The sequence below is a fragment of the Idiotropiscis lumnitzeri genome, chromosome 20 (assembly GCF_059441095.1).
Source record: "Idiotropiscis lumnitzeri isolate Australia: NSW breed Sydney's pygmy pipehorse chromosome 20, RoL_Ilum_1.0, whole genome shotgun sequence".
NCBI lineage: Eukaryota > Metazoa > Chordata > Actinopteri > Syngnathiformes > Syngnathidae > Idiotropiscis > Idiotropiscis lumnitzeri.
In genome coordinates, this window is record NC_142410.1 from 8,186,154 (window position 1) to 8,209,308 (window position 23,155).

Below are 23,155 nucleotides of genomic sequence, written 5' to 3' on the forward strand. Positions count from 1 at the left end.
GGTTAACGCGACTCCGGCCCCTTACACGCGTTCTGATTGGCTGGCGCGCTGCCACGGCGCTGTCCATCAGCGAGTGTAAACAAGGCTCTGATTGGCTGCTGGCCAGTCCGCACTGGGCTGCCTGAAAAAAGCAATTACTGCCCCTGCGGTTTCAAGGCGACCCGCGCCGAACGATGAAAGGAGATAAGGAGGAGCGGTTTCAAGGCGCCCCCATCCCCCCGTTGGCCCCCAGAGCAAAAGGAGTCAAGAGTGACTAAATCAAAGGGAATGCGGTAAAAAAAAGGGGGCAAATTACACGCCGTATGAAATGTAGAGGAGCTCGGTGCAACAACAACAAGTTTGCGTTGAGGAAACGGAGAGGAAAGCACGGCGAAGCGGAACCGGGAGGAGCCGACAAGCGCGAGGGGGTCCCACCAAAACTTTGCACTAGTGGACGAAGGATTCCCGATTTTAAAAGTGAGTCACGTAGGCCTGCTTGAGATTCTCTCGTCCTCTAATGCGCTCCATCGACGATTTAAGAAGCTCGATATTGTTCTTCAACCGCTTTGCATATTGTGCGCTTTTGGACACGCCACGATTAGGAAGTGCACGTGTTCACTTTTTTTTCTTTGCATCGCTAATAATAATTCAACCACAACTGAATAAAACACTTAAACCGCAGCCATATAATTCATTTAAATTTATATATAATTTGATGTCGTGACAAACGGAAATGCAAATGCCTGAAATAGTCGAGGCAGACGCGAACGTCTCATTTGCTTTGGTCGGGGCCCAAACAAAACACGACATGTCCGTAAGACCACAAGATGAGTCACAAACACATAGAGAGAAAGCAAAGAAGAAGTTATAGGAGAATTAATTACATATGAACCTGTAATTTCCAGAAAAATGTAGAGGGGGGGGGGAAAGTAGATTTATTAGGTCTGTAATTAGATAATCGTTGCCATGTTTGCCTATTTAAATAGCGTTGAGAATTCTACAACGTTGCATTTGTACATGACTGCATATATGTAATTTGCAATGTATATAATTTGCTATATATAAAAATGCAACTGCAGGGTGGTCAAAAATTGAACCCTAAAAAGATCTAAGACTGAATCCCGAAGCACAATTTTACAGGCCTGAGGTGAAAAAAGCACATCCTTTAAAAACAAAGTTGACTTCATCCATTCACTGCATGCTGAATAATGAAATGATTTGGTTCAATGTGTGTTGTGCAACCACAAAATATATAGCAGTGTAAATTAAAGGGATTATAATCGATATGTATTAAAAAAAACATGAATTTTTGTTAGAGAAAAGATTATTTAAAATCTGCGCATATGGGAATGGCGGTATAGTACATATTTGTTCACGTTTGAACATGTTTTCACTTGTCTGATAATTTGGTCAAAATAAAATTTGCCAACTACATATAAGAATTGAAGCACAGCACAAAGTTTACTTTCCCCACAAAATTGCTCATTTACAAAATCACTTAATAAAAAGTGATTTCAAAATATGCTGCTAAAAAAAACTGCTTTATTCTTTTGTGGCTGCCATGTGGACATTTTATTCCTGACATGATGTTTTTTCCAAACTCATTTCCAAAAATGAGAAATAACCACCGAATCCCAAATTTTACATGTCTCAGGAGGTCAAAAAATGTGTTTGTTTTCCTTTCCCCCCCCTCAATTGTCCTCATCATCATTTGAAGCATTCAATAAACAGAAAATGTGTTCCATTTATGGTCTGAATTTTATTTATTTTTTTAATAGCTATTGTAGGTTCTTTTCACTGAAAAGTGGGGGTTGTGTGTGTGTGTGTGTGTGTGTGTGTGTGTGTGTTTCTGCCTCCCTGAGCCCGTGCCGAGGGTGGGGGGTGGTTGGGCGATTGAGGGAGGGGTCGCGGGGGATAATTAATGCGGATTGACTGATTGCTCTTGAAACAGAGCGGTCCTGCACTAGGATTGTCCTCAAGCAGTGAAGCGTCCCTGACTGACACTTTCCGCCTTGCCCTCGCGTCTTTTTATTCTATAGGGTCCTTCCTTGCTCTTCTTCTCCTCACTCCAGCCCCATTGCAAGACTCCTTCCCGTGCATGTCCCGGGCAACTCAAGGAAGCACATTTGAGTTAAAGTATAGTTCTAAAAATGACTTTTACCCACTGTAGTTTCCATTAGTGCAAAAATGCACATCTTATTGAGAGGGGTGTCTCATATTTTGCCGTTGTATGCAACCATAACATCACAAGTGCAATTGGGCTATCAATAAAGCCAGTGGCCGCAACTTCAATTACAAAATGATGTAGATTGTGTAGATGTACCTAATAAAGTGACTGGTGAGTATATGTTGGCAATGAAGTTGCTGGCTGCATGCATTATTAAATTAAAAAAATAATAATGAAAAAAATTGTTTTTTTTATTGCATTGTTTGGAGCTAAAACAGTTGTTTAATTTGGAACAGGTTTAAAATATAAATTATTGACATTGATGGCGACAATGTTAGTTAGCACAACAAAGCAAGCTGGTTGTTTGCTCCAATCCAAAACAACTTGCCGACTTGTTTATACTTAAATATTTAAGTTGAGGGACAACGCAAGGGGAGAATTCGTTGGGTAAACTCTTATTTGGTGAAAATACGGGAAAGCCAATTTGTCACGTGCAAAACTACAAATATTTTGTTTAAATGCCCAATTTAAAATGTTATAAGATTGTTGTCATGAAATGTTGAGTTCCCCAAACTTTTTTCTTTTAATTGTAAAAAAATTGGTTATTCACTTATTATTATCACTTTTTTTTTTTTACGACGTGTGCCGCTGACCTCTTGGGCAAATCACCTTTGCGAAAGCGGTCTTGCTCAATTTTTTTCATGGTTAAATTAAAATTATATATAAAAATGTTTTGCCTCTGTCACGGGTCTACGTCAAGACATTCAAAAACACACACACATTCTACAAGTAGGTGAATAAAAATATTTCCTGCACATTACCTGCAAATGGCAAAATTAACCCAAAGTAGGTGCCAAGCCAGCGACCTTAATATTAAACGACCAAACTTTTTGAAAGGTCCCAATAAGAACCCCTTTGCAAGAGTCATAATTCACAAGCAACGGGAAACATTGCTGAATTTAAACGAGCTCCAAATGGGGGCGAGCCGTCTCCGCGGGTGCCACTCAAGGAAAGACAGCCGTCCCCTATTTCTGATAGAATTACAAAACACAGCCGTTGATTTGGGAGCGGGGCTGCTCTCAAGGTGTTGCGGCCATCTCGTGAGACAAAAGACACGCATTTGACTACAAAATAAGCTCCGAGAGTGGAAAAAAAAAAAAGTATTCTGGTGGACAGAGCTGTAAATATCAGTCACCCTAACCATGAAAAAACAATACTGGCCAGAAATACAACATGACCTTTCCTGGGATTGTTGCTGCTGCTTGTGATCATGCAGACAAATGAAACGGAGAGAAGCACATGGCGACTAAACGCAAGACGCCAAAAGAAGAGATAGATGGTGGTAAAACGTGGGGAATGGTTGGGCGCCAAATTAGTACCTGTCACGCAGATATATATCCGACTGTAATCAGCTCCAGGCCTGTGTGGAGACGACACTGGCATCTATTTATGGGCCATCAAAACATGCAGGTAGAGGCTGTAATTATCGTGAGGATTTATGGCCATAGCGTGTTGTCTTGCTTGTGTTTACATAGTAAACATATGTGTTTGTAAAAAGTTGGTTTTTTTTAATTATCAAATAAAAAAAAAAAACGTGATTAATTCTAGTCGGCATAAATCGACAGACCAACTCGGACTGCTCCTGAAATTTCACAAATATTTTCTCGCCGCGGGAAAATGTAAAGAAAATAAAAGTCACTCAAGCGTCTTAACTGAAGATTACAAACATGTTTTGCTAAACTCTAAAATGTCCAGGAATGTTTAGGTTGGGTTTAGCACGGTGGCTCTGTATGCCACCATGGGGTCAAAAGGTCACATGACCCCGTGCAACACAACACTCATCTTTGGAAGATTCTTTAAATTATTTCAACAAAAGCGCTTTGCATAACACACTCGGTGCTTTGCTAGATTCATTAGAAATTCGTTTTAGGAATCTTTGACTACAGAGCAGTGGTTGTACAATAGCATAATTGGTGTAAGTGATCATCAAAAACTAAGGAAATACTTTATTGCTGAAACTTTTAAAAGTATTGTACCTAAATTAAGATATGCAAGTACTTCAAATTTAAATACAGGTGAACTATAATCAACAAATGAATTGTGATGGGCTTTAAAAATAAATAAATAATAATAAAATGCAATCCACATCAGAAAATATTTCACAAACACAAAAGTGCAAATGTGTTGCACCAACAAGTTAAATACAACTGAACTATACTGAAATGTATCCGCCGCTACAGAGGAAAGGAAATTGCTCAGTCACCATGTTGACTGTACAGAAGGTTAAAAATAATCTGGAAATCCTCAATCAGATTATCGGGAATTTTAAAACGTTTGATATGCTCTCAAAAATGTAGCATGGGGTATTTGGTCTGACCAAAATCCACCAGTCGGATAAAAGTTAGTCGGATTTTGCACTTTTCTACCCCGGCGTGAAGCAATACAGTTCTGAATAGTGCATTATTAGTCCTGTGATAATGTTGATAATAGAAGCATCATTAAGAATGCCTGAGTCTTTTTTTAAAAAAATTATATTTAAAAAAAAAAATCAACTAAGATTTGCATCATGTTCTGTGCTTTCTTTACTGGCTCATCCAATTAAATCTAAAACAAAAATGTATGATTTTGTTTAAAGTAGATGTTTGTATTTCCTGTTTTGTAGGGACAATGATTCTATTTTATTCGATAATTCGGCTGAGGGAAGGATTGCATCGTGATGCTTACGATAACACAGAGTGTGTGAGCGAGATGCAAATAAACAGCTTGGTGTAACCCAAGATTGAGCCAAGCTTGTATGACGTGAAGTTAAAAAAAAAAAAAAAGGAGAGCCTATTTGACATGCTTGAATCGGCGTGGACGCGCCACTCCGTGACACCACATTGCCCTCGAGAGGCCCCAAATTGACAAACCTTCCAACATTTACTCGATTCCCAAGACAAATTTGTCACGTAAGAGCCATAAAACACCCATCCGTCCATTTGCATTGACTTAATTGGCAACCATTGAAAAGAAACGCTTAACTGCAAAAAAAAAAAAAAAAATCTGTTATTGGAAGCGCACAACGCTGTAATTACACAAGCTAATTTAAACACGATTTAATCAAAAAATAAATAAAGAAAAACTGAACAACACACCTACCAAAATACAACTTCGTGTCTTTGCAGAACTTTAAAGTTGCTCAACTATCCGCACAGTTAAATAGTTGCCCATTCTTACGTCTTGAGTTGAATTTCCACGCCGTGGGATTTTCCCCGAAGACAAGCACGGGATCCGGCGGACGCGAGGCTCCGTGACGTCGTGTGCTTTTCAATTTATGTCAGTAGCTCAACGGCAAGACAACCTTCTTCCACTTTCTTTTCATGCAGCTTTCTGATTTTTTTTTTAATCATGGGAGGGGGCAAAGGCACATCATCGTGCGAGTTACACCCACTTCCACTCCTGCCGGCGAATATTACGCACACACTTCCATCTGAGTGTTTTGTTTGCAAATATGATTAAAGTCCGGATCTTAAATTGACGAGGCTCGTTAGAATCTTTGTGGATCCTATAACAAAAGTCACTCCATATGTCATTTGCTGTGTTATTTATTAATAGTTGACCCAATAATAGATCGAACTTCCGTCAGGAGGTCAGAGTGCAGCCGCCCGTTAAAGCAAAAAGAAAACCCACCGATACATTGCTGAGCTTTTACAAGCATTTTGGACGGAGACGCGCACACGCTGGTCCAATTGGAGGAGAACTATAAACATTTAGCACGGGCGTTAAAGTCCGCGGCATTTTTCCACGCACTTGCAGCCTTTGATCACTTCCAAGCGGTCCGGACAAGTTTGTGCGTAAAAGTGAATTTGCCTCACGATTCGAGAGAGAGAGTGGGGGCAGTTTGACCCCGCTTTGCCGCGACGTAATGATTGCAAACAGCCGCGTAGTTTAAAAAAAGTGAGGAAAATAAAAACACGTAAACAATTTCCATTCGTGGGTCAGTTTTACGTGCCGAATAAGTGGAGACGTAAAACAAACGAGCAGCGAGGAAATAACTGCAAGAAACAGGCGGTTGTTGCACTCCCCCGCCCCCCGTCCCCCGCCCCCAAGCCTCCTCCACGCACTGCCCCCGCGGGTCGTCGCTGCAACAGCTCCACGTCGCAGGCACGTTAACCCCTGCGTGGCCACGTCCCGAACACGGAAGCGTGACGAAAGGCCGAGGATGTGTACAAGAATTTAGGAGAGGAGGGGTGTGTTTCATTATTGGGGGTACAGCACCCATGCAAAAAAAATAAATAAGACGTGAAACAGGAATTCAAATGGATGAGAATCATCCCACTACAGCGCACGATTATGACGTCATCGTATGTTTTAGTTTGACTCCTTTGCGCAGCATCAAATTTATATTCTACTACAATTATTTTCCCGTAAACTTGCCATTGCGTAAAATTGTTCAGTTAATAGACACACCTCAAGTCACAGAATTAGCACATCCCTGTCAGTGCAAAATCTTTTTTTTTAAAGGTAAAATTGTTGATACATCTTACATAAATGCGCACATGCACATATTGTAACGGCCAGTTGTTGTTGTGTGTACACACACACACACACACAAAAAAAACGTCTGGCTGTTTTCCTGGCCAGGCAGATTGGGTTGAAGATTGTATTTTAATCAGATTGAGTCACTTTGACCCAATGTTGGGTTACTTTTTTGGGGCAAACAAACAGGGTCGTATCTGGAAGTGTAACATTGCACCAAACATATCAATGACTTGCTGTGGCGACCACTGACAGGGGAAAATATTCTAGAAAACATGTTATTTTAATTTGTATTATTTTATTATGATAACCTGGCAATCCATTTCATGATAGATTTAACTCATCAGTTCTCCCAATGAGCTGGAGGGCATGAATAACCCAGTATTGGCTTTGTCCCTTCTGGACCCAGCCCTGGGTTAGCTAAATCATCCATTTTGGGTTACTTTTGACCGGGTAGTTTTCAGAGTGCCTGGCCAACAGTAACACACCAAGACAACTGTTTCACGGCTCACCGTTTTCTGAAACAGAGCCATGAATGGTCGTTATCTGAGTCCTGACCTACTGTGATGTCATCTTCAGTCGACAGAAGTTACAAAATGGCCGTCCCCTGAGATGGTTAAAAACAGGAGGATTTTACTACTACTCTTACTACACCAATATGACATGTTTCAACTAGTGGGCCTGCGTCAAACAAAGATTTTTTTTTTTTAGGTTGACTTCCCCTTTAAGATTAAAAGCGTAGTCACAGACCAAATTCAACCTGTATCTCAGGGCACCACTGTACTGTAAAGTACTGACCAACTGACAGATTACAGTCTATAGGCCCATCAAGCCTGATATAGTAAATAACAGTGAAAGGGGAGGGAAAAAAATCTAACCGCATAACATCCACCAAAAAGATCAGCCCTTTACAAGCCCCGACAGGCAACTCCGTTCAAATAAACTCGCCAAGCTCAAGCAGAGTCGTTCTATTCCAAAGCAGCCCTTTCTCTATGTTGAAATTATGAAACTACTTGGCATAGCCAAGCTGTCACAAACACGCTCACACACACACTATGCTGAATGCTTTCATGTCGTGATGATTGATGAGAAGGAGAGGAAGGTGTCAACATCGGCCTCACCCACTCTGAAGTCTATTTATATTTGACTATAATCGCCTACCACTACATTACAGAGGACACAGGTAATATCACTTCAGCCTCATAAATTGAATAAAAAAAATGTACAAAGTATCTTTATATATTTTAATGCTCTAACATGTACTATAAAGGGTTGGACCTGGCTTTTTGCTCAGATCCGTTCTTCTCCTCTGGGGGGCGGGGGGGAGTACAAACAGTCTTGCCATCTAGTGGTCAACATTGTTATTACAGCTTAAATAGCTCATTAATGGAAACATTTTTACTTTCAAAAATTCATCAAGCAGCAGTGTGTCTGCAAGTGTTTTGAGTTACAAACATGGTCACTGAACAATTTGAACTCGTATCTCAAGGCACCGCTGTATTAAAAATGCACAATTTGTCATCTCAACACTAAGCTTTTTTCAAGCAGGCACAGGGTTTATTTTAGTTTGTATTAGTTGGCGTTTCACTTACACCTCAATTAACTTATTTTTATATTTGTATGACAGCCGGGAATGGTAAAGCATGAGATAAAATATCACGTTATTTCCGAAGGGAAAAATATGGAAGAAGACAAATTGGAGGTCGACCAGTTTCCCAGAACAGATTGTATGAGACCCAAGAGGCTACGCTGTATTTTTTGGTTTAGTTTTGTGGACACTCGAAACAAATACCGATTCCCGCTCCATTGTCTTTACAATAACCTTGAAAAAATTTTTTGCAACATTTCTGATTCAGCAAAAAAAAAAAAAAAAATAAATCTTCGTACCCATCATATCTATTTTGCAGAACATTTTGGCAAGAAATCAACAACTTCCAAGAACAGAAAGCTCCAGACAGACTCTTTAAGACATCTGTTTGATTTAAAAATTCCTCTGCCGAAGCTCAAGGAAGCTTCTCATGTTTTCTTCCTGTCATAATCTGAATGCCCCCCCCCACCCACCTCCCACCTCTCGATTCTTGTTTTTCAACCAAGCTGTAACAGGAGAGCGCGCTCAAACTGACCCCTGACTGAATGGTTAAATAGATGCCATCCACATACTCACCCCATCCATCTATTTCAACTCGGATGAGGAACAATTGTGGTGCGTTCAGTCAAACTCGGAACGCCTGCAGCCCTGAAACTCGACCCTTCGCTCCTCATTAGAACAATCCCGACCAAGGCCGCTTTACCGCTGAAGCCCTCTCTCTTTCTCTCGCCGTGTTGGCTAAACATACTTCAGTGGTCTAGTCCTACACATGTCGGGTTGTTCTCATACATAAATACATATTTGTAAAAATCCATTCCTTTTCTCAGAGCAGGAAAGATTTTTTTTTTTTTTTTTTTTGCTTTGAAGCTGTGAACGTCTTGAAATAGTCAAATGTCCAGTGTATTCACAGTGGGCCTTATCATTATGCGCCAACCACATGTACACAGGAAACATCTGTAATATTCATCACAAAACAAGCCAGCTTCTGAGAAGACAATGCTACTTTGCCTTTTTAAAAATAAAATACTTGAGAGACCTTGTAAAGTGACTTCAGGGATTTGTTTCGAAATACATCGTACTGCACAGTCACCGGAATCTTCATTTTTCACAGAGGATAAAGAATCCATGCCTGGAAGGGTTGTTTTATTCGCTTTCTAAATGTGCTGCTCCACCGTTTGTGCTCAATTTGTGAGCATTACGCCAAGCGGATGCTTTCAAAGGCAAACTAGGTTGTTTTAGATACACAATGAGTAATTTGTTTTAGTCTGACTGTTAACGCCAAGCCCCTTTTTTGGAGGAAAACTGTTCACGGTTTGCCAAGCTGCTGCTTATTGCGGAGGGAGTTGAATTGAGTTCGCTGCCACCATTTAGTAGGCAGGTGCGTAAAATGAAATCATGATGAACTTGGACAAATGCGGGGGATTTACAACTGACGCTTGTCATTTGCTATATGCTGTAATACTGCTGCTAACCGTAACGTGTGTGTGTGTGTGTGAGACAGCTGCGATGCGTTAAGAATCAGACGTTAAATCTGCCTCTGGTTCCAATTTTAGCTTCCAGCTTCTTTTTGGCAAAGGGAAACCTCTGAAAGGTGGCACCAGACGTGAAGACGGTGCCGCTTTCTACCGTTTTTACACGGTCATGCGATTTTTGGAGAGCGGCGGATGTTTGCCTCAGAGGCACGCACACACACACACACAAACACACAAGGCCCTCCTTCAAGTTTATAGCGGTCCCCGTAGGTGAGTTGCCAGAGCCACAAAAGGGGTGAGCTAAGACAGCAAAGCATCCTGGGATGTGACTTCTTGCCAGTCCACTAAAATCGCTCGTCTTCCCACACATTTTCGAAGCCGTCATAAAAAGACGATGACATCACCGGACGCACAGTGGTTCCTTTTAGCGCTGATCGACCACACTGTATGTCTTTGTGACTTATATGGCGTGTATATGCATATCCGACTTGGCGGCATTAAACTGCATCGTACTCAGGAGACAAACAGACATCACTTGAACGTGAAGCCGGGCCAATAAGACCCCTTCCCCACCATCGTCCATCTATTCCAATTTTATTTTATTTTTTTTTTACATTGCAGCTGCTAATGGAGCAGCCGGAAGAGAGACAAAGCCAGCTTTGTCAGCTCCCTCCCCTCCTCGCTGTCTGCTGACGAGTCCACTTGTTCTCCTTCTAACCCGTCTTTAGCAGTCTTCCAATCATTAAATAAAAAAATTAAAAAAAATTGGTTTCTCCCTTTTAGAATTCACCCAGCCATCTGTAGTGAAGTCACGCGGAGCAGAGCGGCGTGGCCAGGCCAGGCCGGACCGGGCCTGGCCGGTCATGCGATCTCAGTCACGGCCTCGCCGGGGATAAAGGGAAGTGTGTGTTGCGGTGGACATATGCGAGGTCAGCGGTCAACTCAAGGCTGATAGCATCAGTTGGAGCCAAAAAGCGGGTCAACTCGTTTTTTACTCTACTCCTGTTGCGGTGTCTCGAGTTGTCTCACTGTGTGGAACTGTTGAATTGAGGCAGCTGGAATTTTTTGGGGTTCAACAAACAAGAAGGCTGACTGAGAATTGAAACCGACTAAATGTGCATTCTTGATCAATCTGTTTAATTTAATTAAATTTAAGGCATCTTTGGGTTCATCTTTGGCACATCAGAATGCATCAACTAATTGTAAATAAATTACAAACTCTTGATAATGCAAACATTCAGTGGGCCGGATTAAAAAAGAGCAGGCCGCATGCGGCCCACAAGCCATACTTTGCCCACCCTTAGGTCAGCCTAAGGTCAGTTAAATGCTTCTTCCAACCTGCACAGACCACGTGAGTGAAAACAAAGAGGATCAAAGTCAGCCCAAAAGTGATAATTGTTGTGTTGAGCAATTAAAAAAAAAAGAAAAAAAACTCTCACTGGAGCGCACAACCTTTGCTGATCATGGGACCGAGTGAATGTGATGATACGAGCAGTGACGAATGACTTGGAGTTGAGGGAGAGTTCAGAGGATCAAATGTTCATGTGTGAGTATTCCATTGACTCACATGAGAAAACAATAAAACACGCGCACGCTCGATGAAGTGCACGTATTGTGGTCTTTGTCGAAATGTGAACCTTAAACCTACGGCAGGATTTCTTCATCCTTATTAGAAACAGAATCACAATTGTATGCTCATTGTAAACAGAGCAACAAAATGAAATATAACTTATGTCTCCTCAAATGCTATAATGTTGCATTCAAAGAAAGAAAACGTCAAAAAATGAAAAATGCAAATTCCGTTTTTAGAGAAATTTTTTTTAGAATTTTTTACAATAAGGTCAAGATAGCTGCAATGGTATTAAAGTTAAAGTTTAATAAGCTAATAAAAGTCACATTTTTAAAAAAAAAATTCAAATGATGATGATGATTTTTTTACAATAATAATAATAAATATAATAATAATAAAAAGCTTTTTCTCAGAATATTTAAGCTTTTATTCTGTAAAAACACCCCTCTACTAAATAAGACAATATTCTCAAATAAATACGCCTTTCAATCTTTCACTTTTGTAAAAAAATAAATAAAAAAAAATAAATCAGAAAAAGTTTGATTTTAATCAAAATACGATATAATAATATCTGAACACAGCCACATCGTAATTTTTGAAGTTATTGCAGCCAATTATTTTTACTTTGCCTCTTCTTAAAATATTTCATCTTTTTTTTTCATCCCACTTGAGTTGTACAGATTAATGGTAGAAAACATTGAAAAATCAATTATCTTGGGCTCCCTTTTCTAATATCACAAAAACCTGACATTTGAACCGGGGTGTGTTGGTAATAATTTATTGCAAATTATTTTGGGGCACGTTCAAACTAACCACAAACGCACCATTTCCCACTCGGTTACTGGTTTACGTCGAACTCATTCTTCGTGTCGAAGCGCCACAATAATAAACAATGTTCACTGCGTACCTCTCTCGCTGTCAATCAAACTGTCATTAGTTTGTGCAGGTGTCCCTCATGTTCTGGCCGCAGAGTGTATTTTTAAATAAACACACGTGCTTCACACATGAAAACACGCTACCGTTACCCACATCTGCAAAACTAGTCTCGCTTTTATTCGAACATCCACTCAGATGTGTTCGTAACAACAGCTCTGTTTATGTGACATGTTGTCGGAGGAATTTTACATGAGGCATAAAACATCCATCACCTCACTCGGTGGTTCCCTCGGCCGGCTTTCGTCATCTCCAGCAACAAGTGGCCTCTTCCCAAGATGAATTTTGACATAATGCCGTTTGCTGCTATCCTGAGGCAGACCGACAAAGGGGCGGGGATGTCGTTGATTGCGACAGTGACAGGTACACACGGAAGAGAAATATTTTATACATGGATACAGATGCAAACCTTAAAGCGACCCCCACACCGTTTGTGATCAACCGGAGTGAACGGGCCTACTAAAATAAAATTTTAGTGCTGCGGTAATGTTGTGGAGCAGCATGGCGCCACAGCTAATAGGGGCGGGATCATATCTATATCGCTGTTCCTACACCCCGCTTCATGTTCAACCCCGAGCGCCTGTCATCATCCCCCAGCACTTGGCACAGGATCCAACAAGGAGCCAAAGTTCAAACAAGCGCACATAAAATGAAAATAGAATTACAACAATGTGATGGTCCTGCACTATAAATGCTGGCAGTAGTTTTTTTTTTTCCATGCTGTTTCCAGTGCCCCTTTTTGTTAAATTTTGGGAACACTCATCCCAGAGAGAAATTTAAAAAAAAAATAAATAAAAAGAGGGCAAATTTCAACAGGGTCGACAATAGCCCAACGCAACAGAGGACTTCATCAAGAGTTGAAGTTTTTAAGACTGGCAAAGGCAATCACCAGATCTTAACGCAACAGAGCATGCATTTCACCTCCTGAAGAGGACAAAGTCAAGTCTCTGCTGGATGACTCCCATGTACAGTTGAGATCTGCTAAACTCAAAAGTAGTTTGTGAGTTTAGCAATGAAGTGCTGCTTCTATGAGGGAAAATACCATAGAATCTTGATGGGCGCTTGACTTTTTTAGCGTGGCGGGACGCTTTTATTAATCAATGGCAGTAATCGGGAATTTTCCTTTTTTTGCCTTTATGGACTTGATAATTAATTACGACAATGTGGCTGAAGGTGAAAGTGTGCGTGCATCATTTGAGTGTTGCATTAGCAGCCATTCTGGGGAGTTATCCATTAATTTGGGGTTAAAGTCCATTTGCATCCAAACAAAGGGGATATGGGCCATCTATCTCCGCGCGAGGGGAAGGAGGTTACAGTGGGGCACGGAGGAAGAGGAGAGGGTGAGATGGGTTGGGGTGTGGGGCAAGTGTGTGTCTTTATGTAGGTGTGGGGGTGAAGCAGATAAATCGGTTGCCCTCGGGGGTGCATTTACATAGGTGAGGATTGACAGTTTGGCAAGCAGAGAGTGATTTATCTGAAAATACCAACAGAAACAAACACAAAATAGCATTCACTCTACACATCGTGGACATTTGAAAAATCTCAGCAAAGAAAAATGTAAAAAGTCTACACACCCCTGTTCAAATGTCAGGTTTTTGTGACGTTTCAATGAAATCAACGTCGTGAACTTTTAGTCATAATTCCAAAAGGGATGTTTTGCACAAACAAAATTGCTCATCACCAAAAGAAATTGTGGTAGCAGCATCACTTTTCTTGAGCCTTAGTCAAACTAGAGAGAATGCTGAACAGTTGCAAATCAGTGATTGCATAAAAACATTCAGGACTTGACTAGAAAACAAAAAAAAGTCAGCAGAATTTTTTTCTGGGGTCAATAAGAGGCATTTTAAATGGTGTGCTGACTCCTATAGAACATGAATGTCATTTTGAACACAGGCCACACATTAGTTATCGGGAGGGTGTGCACACTTATGCAACCACATTATCTTAGTTGTTTATTTTACTTCCCTTTTCTAAAACGTTTTTTCCCCAAATGAGTTGAAAAGTTTCCCCCAGATTTTTTTCTTGGTCCAATTTTTTACATCACAAAAAAGGATATTTGAACAGGGGGTGTGTAGACTTTTTATATCAACATAGGTGAACATGCCTTTTATACAACCAAAAAAAGTAGCTTTGTGTTCAACTACCAAGGCCCAGATAGCACCTTGAAAAGTCCATTTGTGAGTAAATGGAGTAAGATCATTATTTCAATATGTAAAAAGTTCATATATAGCCGAGGTCAATACTTTTCTGGACAGTTTTTTTTTTTATTTCTCGCACACCACTCCATGCATTCATCCAACACCTTCAAAAATGCAATGTCCCCAAAGCATGTGGAGATTTATTCAAAGCCTGTGTGCACGTATGAATGCACACAACAAAGCTCCCCACACACTATCCACGCCCTACAAATAGTGTGCACCAAATCCGTACATTATACCTTAAAAAAGAACCGACAAACCAAAATCTATATTTGAAACGAGATGAATTTTTCTTTTTTTTTTTTTTTTTAAATCTTTATTGCAGCTGCCTGTTTTCTCATCCTACATGTAGATCCTCCCCTGCCCTCCCTCACGCGCACACACACAAAAAGGATTTCCTAGCAACCATTCTAATGCGCACACACACCCACAACATGCTGGGGCTCCCTCCAAGCTATCCTCCTTCCCCCCTCCTCCTCCCCCTTCTTCGCTCCTCCGTGGCGGGAGAGAAAGAGCGAGCGATCCCCTCTTCACAGCTCTCCCGCGGAAGCCCCCCGCACTACATGCCGCCTGGCTACCACGAGACGCGGTCACAACGGGGCTCAGTGCCCCGCTCGAGGACGGGGACGACGTGGCAGCAAAAACGATTGCGAAAAAGAGAACGTGGCGGATAGACGACGAAAAGGAAGCGATTGGAGAAGTCTCGAGTTGTCGTGGACTGTGGGGGGGGGGGGGGGGGGGGGGGGGGGACAATCGGAATGGGGGGGATGGGAGCGCACGCACGGGAGACGAAGCGGACAAGCGAGGCTTTCTCCCGGGCGTAACACCTCCGCGCGGTGGCCAATCTCTCTACCAGAGCAAGGGCGGGAAATCAAGCGATGGCTGTCCGTGTTTGGTTGACGAATTCCGGGACGGTTTTTAGAATTCTGCGTGTGTGTGGGGGTTGGGGGTGGAAGAAAAGACTGCAGCTCCATAGCGGAGACGCCCCCCCCCCCCCCTTCTCCCCTATCCTCCACCTCTCCTCCCACAGACGCCCCCTCTGCGGCACGGCGCCATTTTCGAACGCCGTTTTTCTGCAAGAGGAGATTTCTTTTGCTGTGGTTTCATGTTACACTTTTTACCAAGAATGTGGACGGACGAGGAGGACAGCAGCATGCAAACTGGACGATCCATCAGCCATCCCTTTTTTTTTTTTTTTTTTTTTGCATTTGCACAGGTGAGGAAGCTAATCAATTCATTGTTGCCGCGCTTAATTAAAACATATTAACACACCTACGTTATTAAACATAGTGGTTCATTTAAAATTACGTATAGAATTATAAATTTGAATTAGCTATATCGTGCAATTAATTTAATTGTTTCCAATAACATGGCAGATAATAAAAAGTCACTATTATTTCAACTATTGATTGGTCGAAAATAACAGTGAAAAATATGACATCGTAATTTGTAAAATTAAAATGTACTTGTGCGATATAGTTTTACAGTATATAAATGATGAATATAATAATAATAGCTAGCACAGGATAACCGTGTTGCACGTGAGCAAATGTAGTAAAAGTAATAAATAATCACTATTTAACAATCCTCCACGCCCGCGCGTCTGTGTGTGAGTGTGTGTGTGTGTTTAGTTTACCCTAAAACATGCAGTATTCCTGTGACCTTTCCATTTAAATTGCAACTATAATTGACTTGACATTTTTATTTCTTCCACAGTGTCTTAATTTTAAAAGAGGAAAATCAACCTAAATTCAAATTAAAATCCTAAACATGAATTGTCACAGAATGAGAACATAATCGCGTGTGTGTGTGTGTGTTTAATTTACCCTCAAATATTCAGTATTTCTATGACCTCCCGTGCCAAATTTTAAGTATAATTGACTTGACATTTATATATTTTTTATGAACGTGTCTTGATTGTAAACGAGGAAAAGGAAACTAAATTGTAATTAAAATCTTGAACATAGTCATCACTATGAGAACATAATCTCGCGTGTGTGTGTGTGGGGGTGGGGGTGTGCGTGGGGGTGTGTGTGTGCGTGTTTCTATGGAAAAGTCTCATAAAGCTCCACAGAAACGTCCCAATCTTTCATTTTTCCCCCTCAATATTGCTAAACGGCGGCGCCTCTTCTTGTTTTGTCTCATTTGATGTCGCATCGCTCTCTAAATTCAACAGACTTCCGCAAATGTGAAATTACAGACTGGCTGCACTTTACATAATTACACAGAGTGGACCGACTTTGAAGAACACGCTTTTAGTTGTAGCAATCCCCGCACAACCTACACGACCGCTTGATTAAAATGCACATGTATTATCCTTATTATTTTATTCGCAATTTTGGATTTCAATGTTACATTTTGGACACAAAAAAATTAAATAATCCACGTTCTCTTTCTCTACGTGTGTGTGAGAGGATTATTTCACGCTCTGCACGAGCGATCTGTGGCAGCTTTGTTGAATCGTAGGATGAGAACGCGCGTGTTCGTGTTCCTGCGTGGAAGCTTGATCGTTTATTTTTGAAAATCTCAACAAAGCCTGCTCACGTCTGTTTAAATAAATAAATAAATAAATAAATAGGGACTACCGTGCAATTTTGGAGTGCTTATAACAATCAGATGCAAATAATAATCGCACCATTAATTTGCTTGTGATTACATCACATTAAGTGAAGTTTAATGAGTTAATTTCTTTTAACCATTAAAAATACTTTTGAAATAAACCGTCTTAAAATAAACAATACTGTGCTATATTTATATGCATGATTCTAATTAATGCCTGCTTTTAAATACGACAGTTGTGCTTAAAGGTTGACATATCCGCTCAGAATTTGTGAACTCTGAGCATTTTTGTCGAAAAATGTAATGTTAATAAATTGAACTTTTGAGTTTATTTTGCCTGCTTACACGGATATCTTACATATTCTGCCAGGGTGTGTAAACTTAAGAGCACAATTGCATATTCTGTTATATTAAATACATTTCACATTGTATTATTTGATGGATTATTGTGATCTGACTCTATTAGAATTCTTAATTATATTTTGAACATACAAGTATATACACGAGTAGTAAACGTGTGTGCGTGTGTGTGTGTGTGTGTATATGTCCATCTACAATATTACAAAAATGTATGATGTGAATTCATGTTTTTTTATTTACAATCAAATTACCATATATGTTTTCTTACATTTTGTAATCCAAATTAATTGTGATGTGGGTGGGGTTAAAAAATAATAAAATGCATTTAACAATAACTGGTAGCGTGCGTGTGTGTCTCTTCTAATGAATGTGAGTCCTCTGGGTTATATGGGGACATGTTGGGTTAGTACCGAGAAGAACAGAGCCCGCTCGGCCGAGCTGGAACTGGTTGACCAGACAACAATCACGTGATCCATATACCCGGTGTCCTATAATGACATCACAGCCCATTAAGAGAGGCAAATGAACTAAATGATGAAGCTTTGAAGTGGAATATAAGAGACCATCATTAAGTCTGGGGGAGCGGGCCTTTTTCATTACACGCTGCTAATAGCAACACAACAGTTTCCTCACTTTTGCTTTTGATGAATAAGACGTCCTCTGTTTTTCTTCATGCTGTTTTTCCCATTTTAAACACATGAGTCAGATTAAGCTAATTAAATGAAAACATGGTAAAATGGCACACCATTACCATTTACTATTTTCTTCAGAGGAGGTCTTTTATCTAAAAAAAAAGTTACTTTTATACTAATATAAACGAGCCTGCCGCAATTTGAGGCACACCGGCACCAGCTAATGTGATCCGCTGGATTAAAAGATGGTTGTAGTTTGGACGTAGACCCAAACGACATCATATTTCAAGGTACAAATAACGACATGAGTAAAAATTTTTAATTGAAGACACCTCCACGAGATCAAAATGTTACTTTTTGTGAAAGCAGACATTTGGACGGAGCTTTGTCATGGTGCAAGTGGCTTGTGAGTACTGCTGCAGATGCAAACACATTATACATGAGAGGTTTTCACTAGTAGTTAGTCAGAGGCGGAGCTGTCAAGAGGTGGTGGTCGGGTCCCATCACCCCCCCCCCCTCCTCTCTCCCAACCCTCAACACACACATACACACACACACCTCCCCTCAGCCCCTGCTGCTGCTACTGGGAGAACTCCCCCACCCTATAGCGAGAAGGCACCCAGCTAAGAAACACAATATAAACTCAATTAAATGCAGTCTCCACTGCGATTTACCGCAATGAAAGATAAATTGGCGTTCTCACACGGTGGGATCTCCGAATTTGCAATCATGGGCAGAAATACTGGGTAAAATATGCAGGAGCCCGCACGGTTTACCAAATTTAGTCCAGGAGGGGCAAGCGTCTGTGTGTGCCTTTGTTCGAAAAAGGCCTGCTCAAATAACCAGGTTTGTCTTGCATGTTGTATTTTTAGGTCAAAGTGGGTTAAATTGCTCATTTGTGACACGGTGGAGGGCAAAAAAAACGGGTCCAGAAAGCTCACGGCATGACATTGGTAAATGGGGAAAGGGGAAAAAAAAAAAAAAGGGATGTGTCCATAAACAATTCCAACCTGTTTGGATGATTCTATTGTCATGTGAAAAAGAAAAAAAAAATGCGCATTGCAAATGTAGTCAATTAGTCTTCAGTCGTACTTTTTTTTCTCCATAGTTGCATTTCAATTATGCACGTCGCACATTCCTTTAAAACAACTAATTTGGGTTAAGCTCAGTTTTGAAATACGTGCAGTAACATTTCATGAGCCCACTTGCACAACTGCATAAATCATTCGACAACGTTTTCAGCAATCAAGGGGAAAAAAAATAAATAAATCAATAAACAACAAGAGCCCATGTTGCCTCGATTCATCCTTTGCAGGTTGACATGACCCGCACAAAGAAAAACAATTTTGAACAACAAGAATTTCTTTTTTTTTTTTCATTGATCTTATGACTGAAAGTTAATAAAGTTAATATATATATATATATGTGTGTGTGTGTGTTCATTAAAACCCTAACAAACCTCTTCAGAAGCATCATGTAAATTTTCTTTAATCCAGTGTTCACAACGTTGATCGTGTGTCGATAAATTTATTCCGATTATGAAAAGCAAGCCAACTCAATTGACAGAAATGTAAGTGGCCACCTGCTGAGTGCGTCTGTCCATTGCGGGTCAACCCACCAATGGACTGAAATGAGCCTGGAAAAAAAAAAAGGACGACTTCTCACGTGATTATGAATTCATGGTCCTAATGGAACAAATAAACATTTTAGAGTAAGGAAATCTAGCCGCTAGGTCATAAGTTGTAGTCTCGTTTTACCAGGGGAAATAAAACAATGAGCCTATTTTTTTTTTAACTTTTTATAATCAAATGATCTGCATCAAGCTTTTACTTATTCAATAGTACAGAAAGAATTCAATGAAACATTGTGCCAACGTGTTTATGACTGCAACGGTGAGCAAATTTACTCTATGCCGGAGCACAAAGACGATTTCAAAGCGTTGAACAGTCTTTTCAGGCTTTGAAAAAAAAAAAATAAAATAAACGCGGAAATGATCAAAAGGAGCCGATTCACACACAAGTCAAATACTACAATTCAAAACGGATTTGTCTAATTAACTGGCAAGTTGGACTGCAGTTCACAATGCGTCAAATTTAAGTTCTGATGGCCATGTACCGGTAAGTCCAACAGCAAAAGAGATTTATCATAGAGGAATATTGATTTTTTTGCAGTGGATTGACTGACACACACACACACACCGACGCACCGTGCGCGCACACGCAATTCTCTTGCCTTTATTCCATTAATCTCTGTGAGCTGTGTAAGATACTGGAGGGTTAGTGTAACATTGTGCAGCGCTAATGTATTCCAGCCCTCACTTTGCCTGTGGCATCCATATGTTTAATTCCACTACAAATGTTTTGACAGCAAATGAAACTCTTTTCTTTTTTTTTTTTCTTCCCCCCCCCCACTTTAGGTTTGTGGGGATTTTTTTTTTTTTTTTGCCCTCTCTTCTCTCTCTCAATGCATCTAAAGGGATTTTCTCTCACAGTGATGCTTTATTTAATTAGTTATGGACCACCTGGAGTTCGAACATCTCCCCTGGCTGATGTCAGACTCCGCCAACTATGTAAAAGAAAACAACGGATTAAATTTATTATTATGAGGTGCAACATTAAGTCGACTTAATGCGAGGAACTGGCCTCGCTGTGGTCACAATATTAGGTACGGCTGCTTAATTTTTTAGACAAAAATTGAAATATAATATTTCGATAAATATAATAATTTGTCGACAAAACTTAGAATTGAATTTTTGAAGACACCACTAAATATAAACGTAACAAAATCGATGCACAGTGGGTATATTATAAAAAAAAAAAAGTCTACACACCCCAGCTCAAATGCTAATAATATAATGATGATGACATGATGGCAGCGGAGGGGCATTTAAAAGTCCTGCATGTCATCATACAAAAGTGACATCGATAGCGAGATGAACAAAGATGCACTATTTGCGGTAAATATTTTTTGTAACAATTAAGTGAAAATGACAGCACAGTGGTTAAAAGGGCAATGTCTTGTGTCAATTAGAATTAAGACTTTTAAAATAAAAGAATTGAGTCGGTGGGGGGGGAAGAAAAAAAAAATCACATTGCAAGCCCAAGATGTAAAAAATTAACATTATAGCTTGATCCTAAATGGTTTCATATGGGCGACCTTTTAGGCGACGCGGCGGCAAGCAGTTTAAACACCAAAATAAACTCTAGTTAAATAAATACCACTGACAGATTCAATTAAAACTGATTTTTTTTTTCTCTTTGGGCATGTCTTTAAACATATCCGCGCATGTGTGTCTCTCGTTCTCCTTTCGGGAGGTCATACTGTATGTACATGAACAGGCAGTTATCATCTTGCCTTATGCATCTGGCGCACACACATCTTGCTTTGTACCACAGCAAAATAATCACGCAATATCAGAGAGAGAGAGAGAGAGAGAGAGAGAGAGATAGATAGATAGATAGATAGATAGAGTGCATTATAGCAAACACACGCAAACACACACACACACACACACACACGCACGCGCACGTATACATACTGTGGTAAAAGCAAAATTTTAAACACGGTGCAAATTTACCTCAGTTTCAAATGTCTGTTCTTCCCTGCTCACCATGCATACCACCACCTACACTCTCCAGTACGTTCCAGCTGTTTTAAATATGATTTGATCAAACTGTACAGTTTAGTTTGTTGTCTTTGTATTTGTGTGTGAGTGAATCTTTAGTCTTGAGCTTTACATGCACACATTTGCCTGCGTGTGTGCGTGTGCGTGTGCGTGTGCGTGTGACACAGGACACTATCAACAAGACACTATACTGTGTGTTGGGAGCTCGGCAGGAAAGAGGAGAGAGGCATAGTCAGATAGGGAGAGTGCGGGTGAAAGCGAAGGGCTGTGTGGGCGTGCGTGTGTGTGGGTGTGTGTGTGTGTGTGTGTAGCAGGAGGTTTTAACGTGTGTTTCCGGCGCAGGATGGCCCATTCATCATTCTCACATGGTGGGTTTACTTTGCCAGTGATAGAGAAAGCTATGAGGAGCAGCACTACGGGGAGAATTAATGTGCGGGTCTTGGGAGGAGGGGCACGTCAACTGGAGCCGATGGCCAAAGCAGATGTGAAAGTGTGTGTCGGTGCGTGTGTGTTTATGCGGCGCGGTGTGTTGCAGGGTCACATGTGCCTCTCCCCTCATGTCCTGTCATACATGTCAAAAGCCGCCACTTACTTTTCCACCCCGCCATCCTCATAAAATTAAAAGGAGGTGACGCTCGGCCACAGCTGAGCCTTTCTTCATTCCTCCAGCCCCCCCGGCCCCGCCCTCTTTTATTTTAAAACCAGGCCTTTGTTTTAAATGCTATCACACCAAATTGCGTGAGTGGGCACACGGGTTCAGCATGGGGTCAGGTGACATAACAGATGATCCTGAGAAGGCCTCAAACAAACCGCCGCCGCCACGGCAACTACAGAATATGCAACAACTTGACAGAGGAGAGGAGGTCAGAGGTCGCGCGGGGAGGACGGATGAGGAGTCGCATCCTTATGGTTGGCGTACGCGCACGAACGAAAGCTACACACCTGCGCCGTCGCAGGTTCTCGTCCGAGTGAGCTCGACTGGAACGCTGGGTGCCAACCTTTGACCTGTGGGATCAGCTGGTCTCATGTTGTGGGGAAATGACAAGCGCCAGAGCAAAAGGGTGAGCCACAGCCTCCCCTGCTGGCCTCATGCTGAACCGCAACCGCACAGAAATGTGACGGCGGCTGAGGTCAGATCCTGAAAGTCTTGATGATTAAACTTTGGATAGGGGTTAAGATGGGGCACGCAAGGGGCGGAGTTGCCGTGGTAACTGTTGAATAGGGAACACCTGTGGGGATGTGGAATTTTTCATGTCTTAGTCATGCATGAGTACGGCGATAATGATGCAAACTCACTGTGGACGTGCACGCACGCGCAGAGATATATTGTTTAAGGTCACGCAGAGGGGCGCTGAAATTGGTTTTGAATGTTCACATTATTATTGGGAATCCTGTCACTGTACAAATCCACAGCAGATGTTATGGAAAGGTATGGCCCTGGGGCCACATGTGGCCCCCCTACATTCTTTACATTATCAAGAGTTATATTGATTACGAGTTTTTTTTCCCTAAAATTGGATAATGAAAATACATTTTTTTAGTTATTTAACTCGC

General features: G+C 41.0%; 1 protein-coding gene across 3 annotated transcripts in view; it reads right to left on the reverse strand.

Moving 5' to 3' along the window:
- The window catches only part of bahcc1b (BAH domain and coiled-coil containing 1b), an 87,754-nt gene that overhangs the window by 54,243 nt on the left and 10,356 nt on the right, over positions 1-23,155 (reverse strand). The window contains exon 1 of one of the 3 annotated variants that reach the window (XM_088283853.1): positions 5,363-5,484. The exons of 1 other annotated variant lie outside the window; for it this stretch is intronic. The gene's annotated coding sequence lies outside the window, so the exon portion shown is untranslated. Of the gene's footprint in view, positions 1-5,284; positions 5,485-23,155 lie in introns of those variants that run through there. One more of the 3 variants, XM_088283851.1, reaches the window with a different exon arrangement.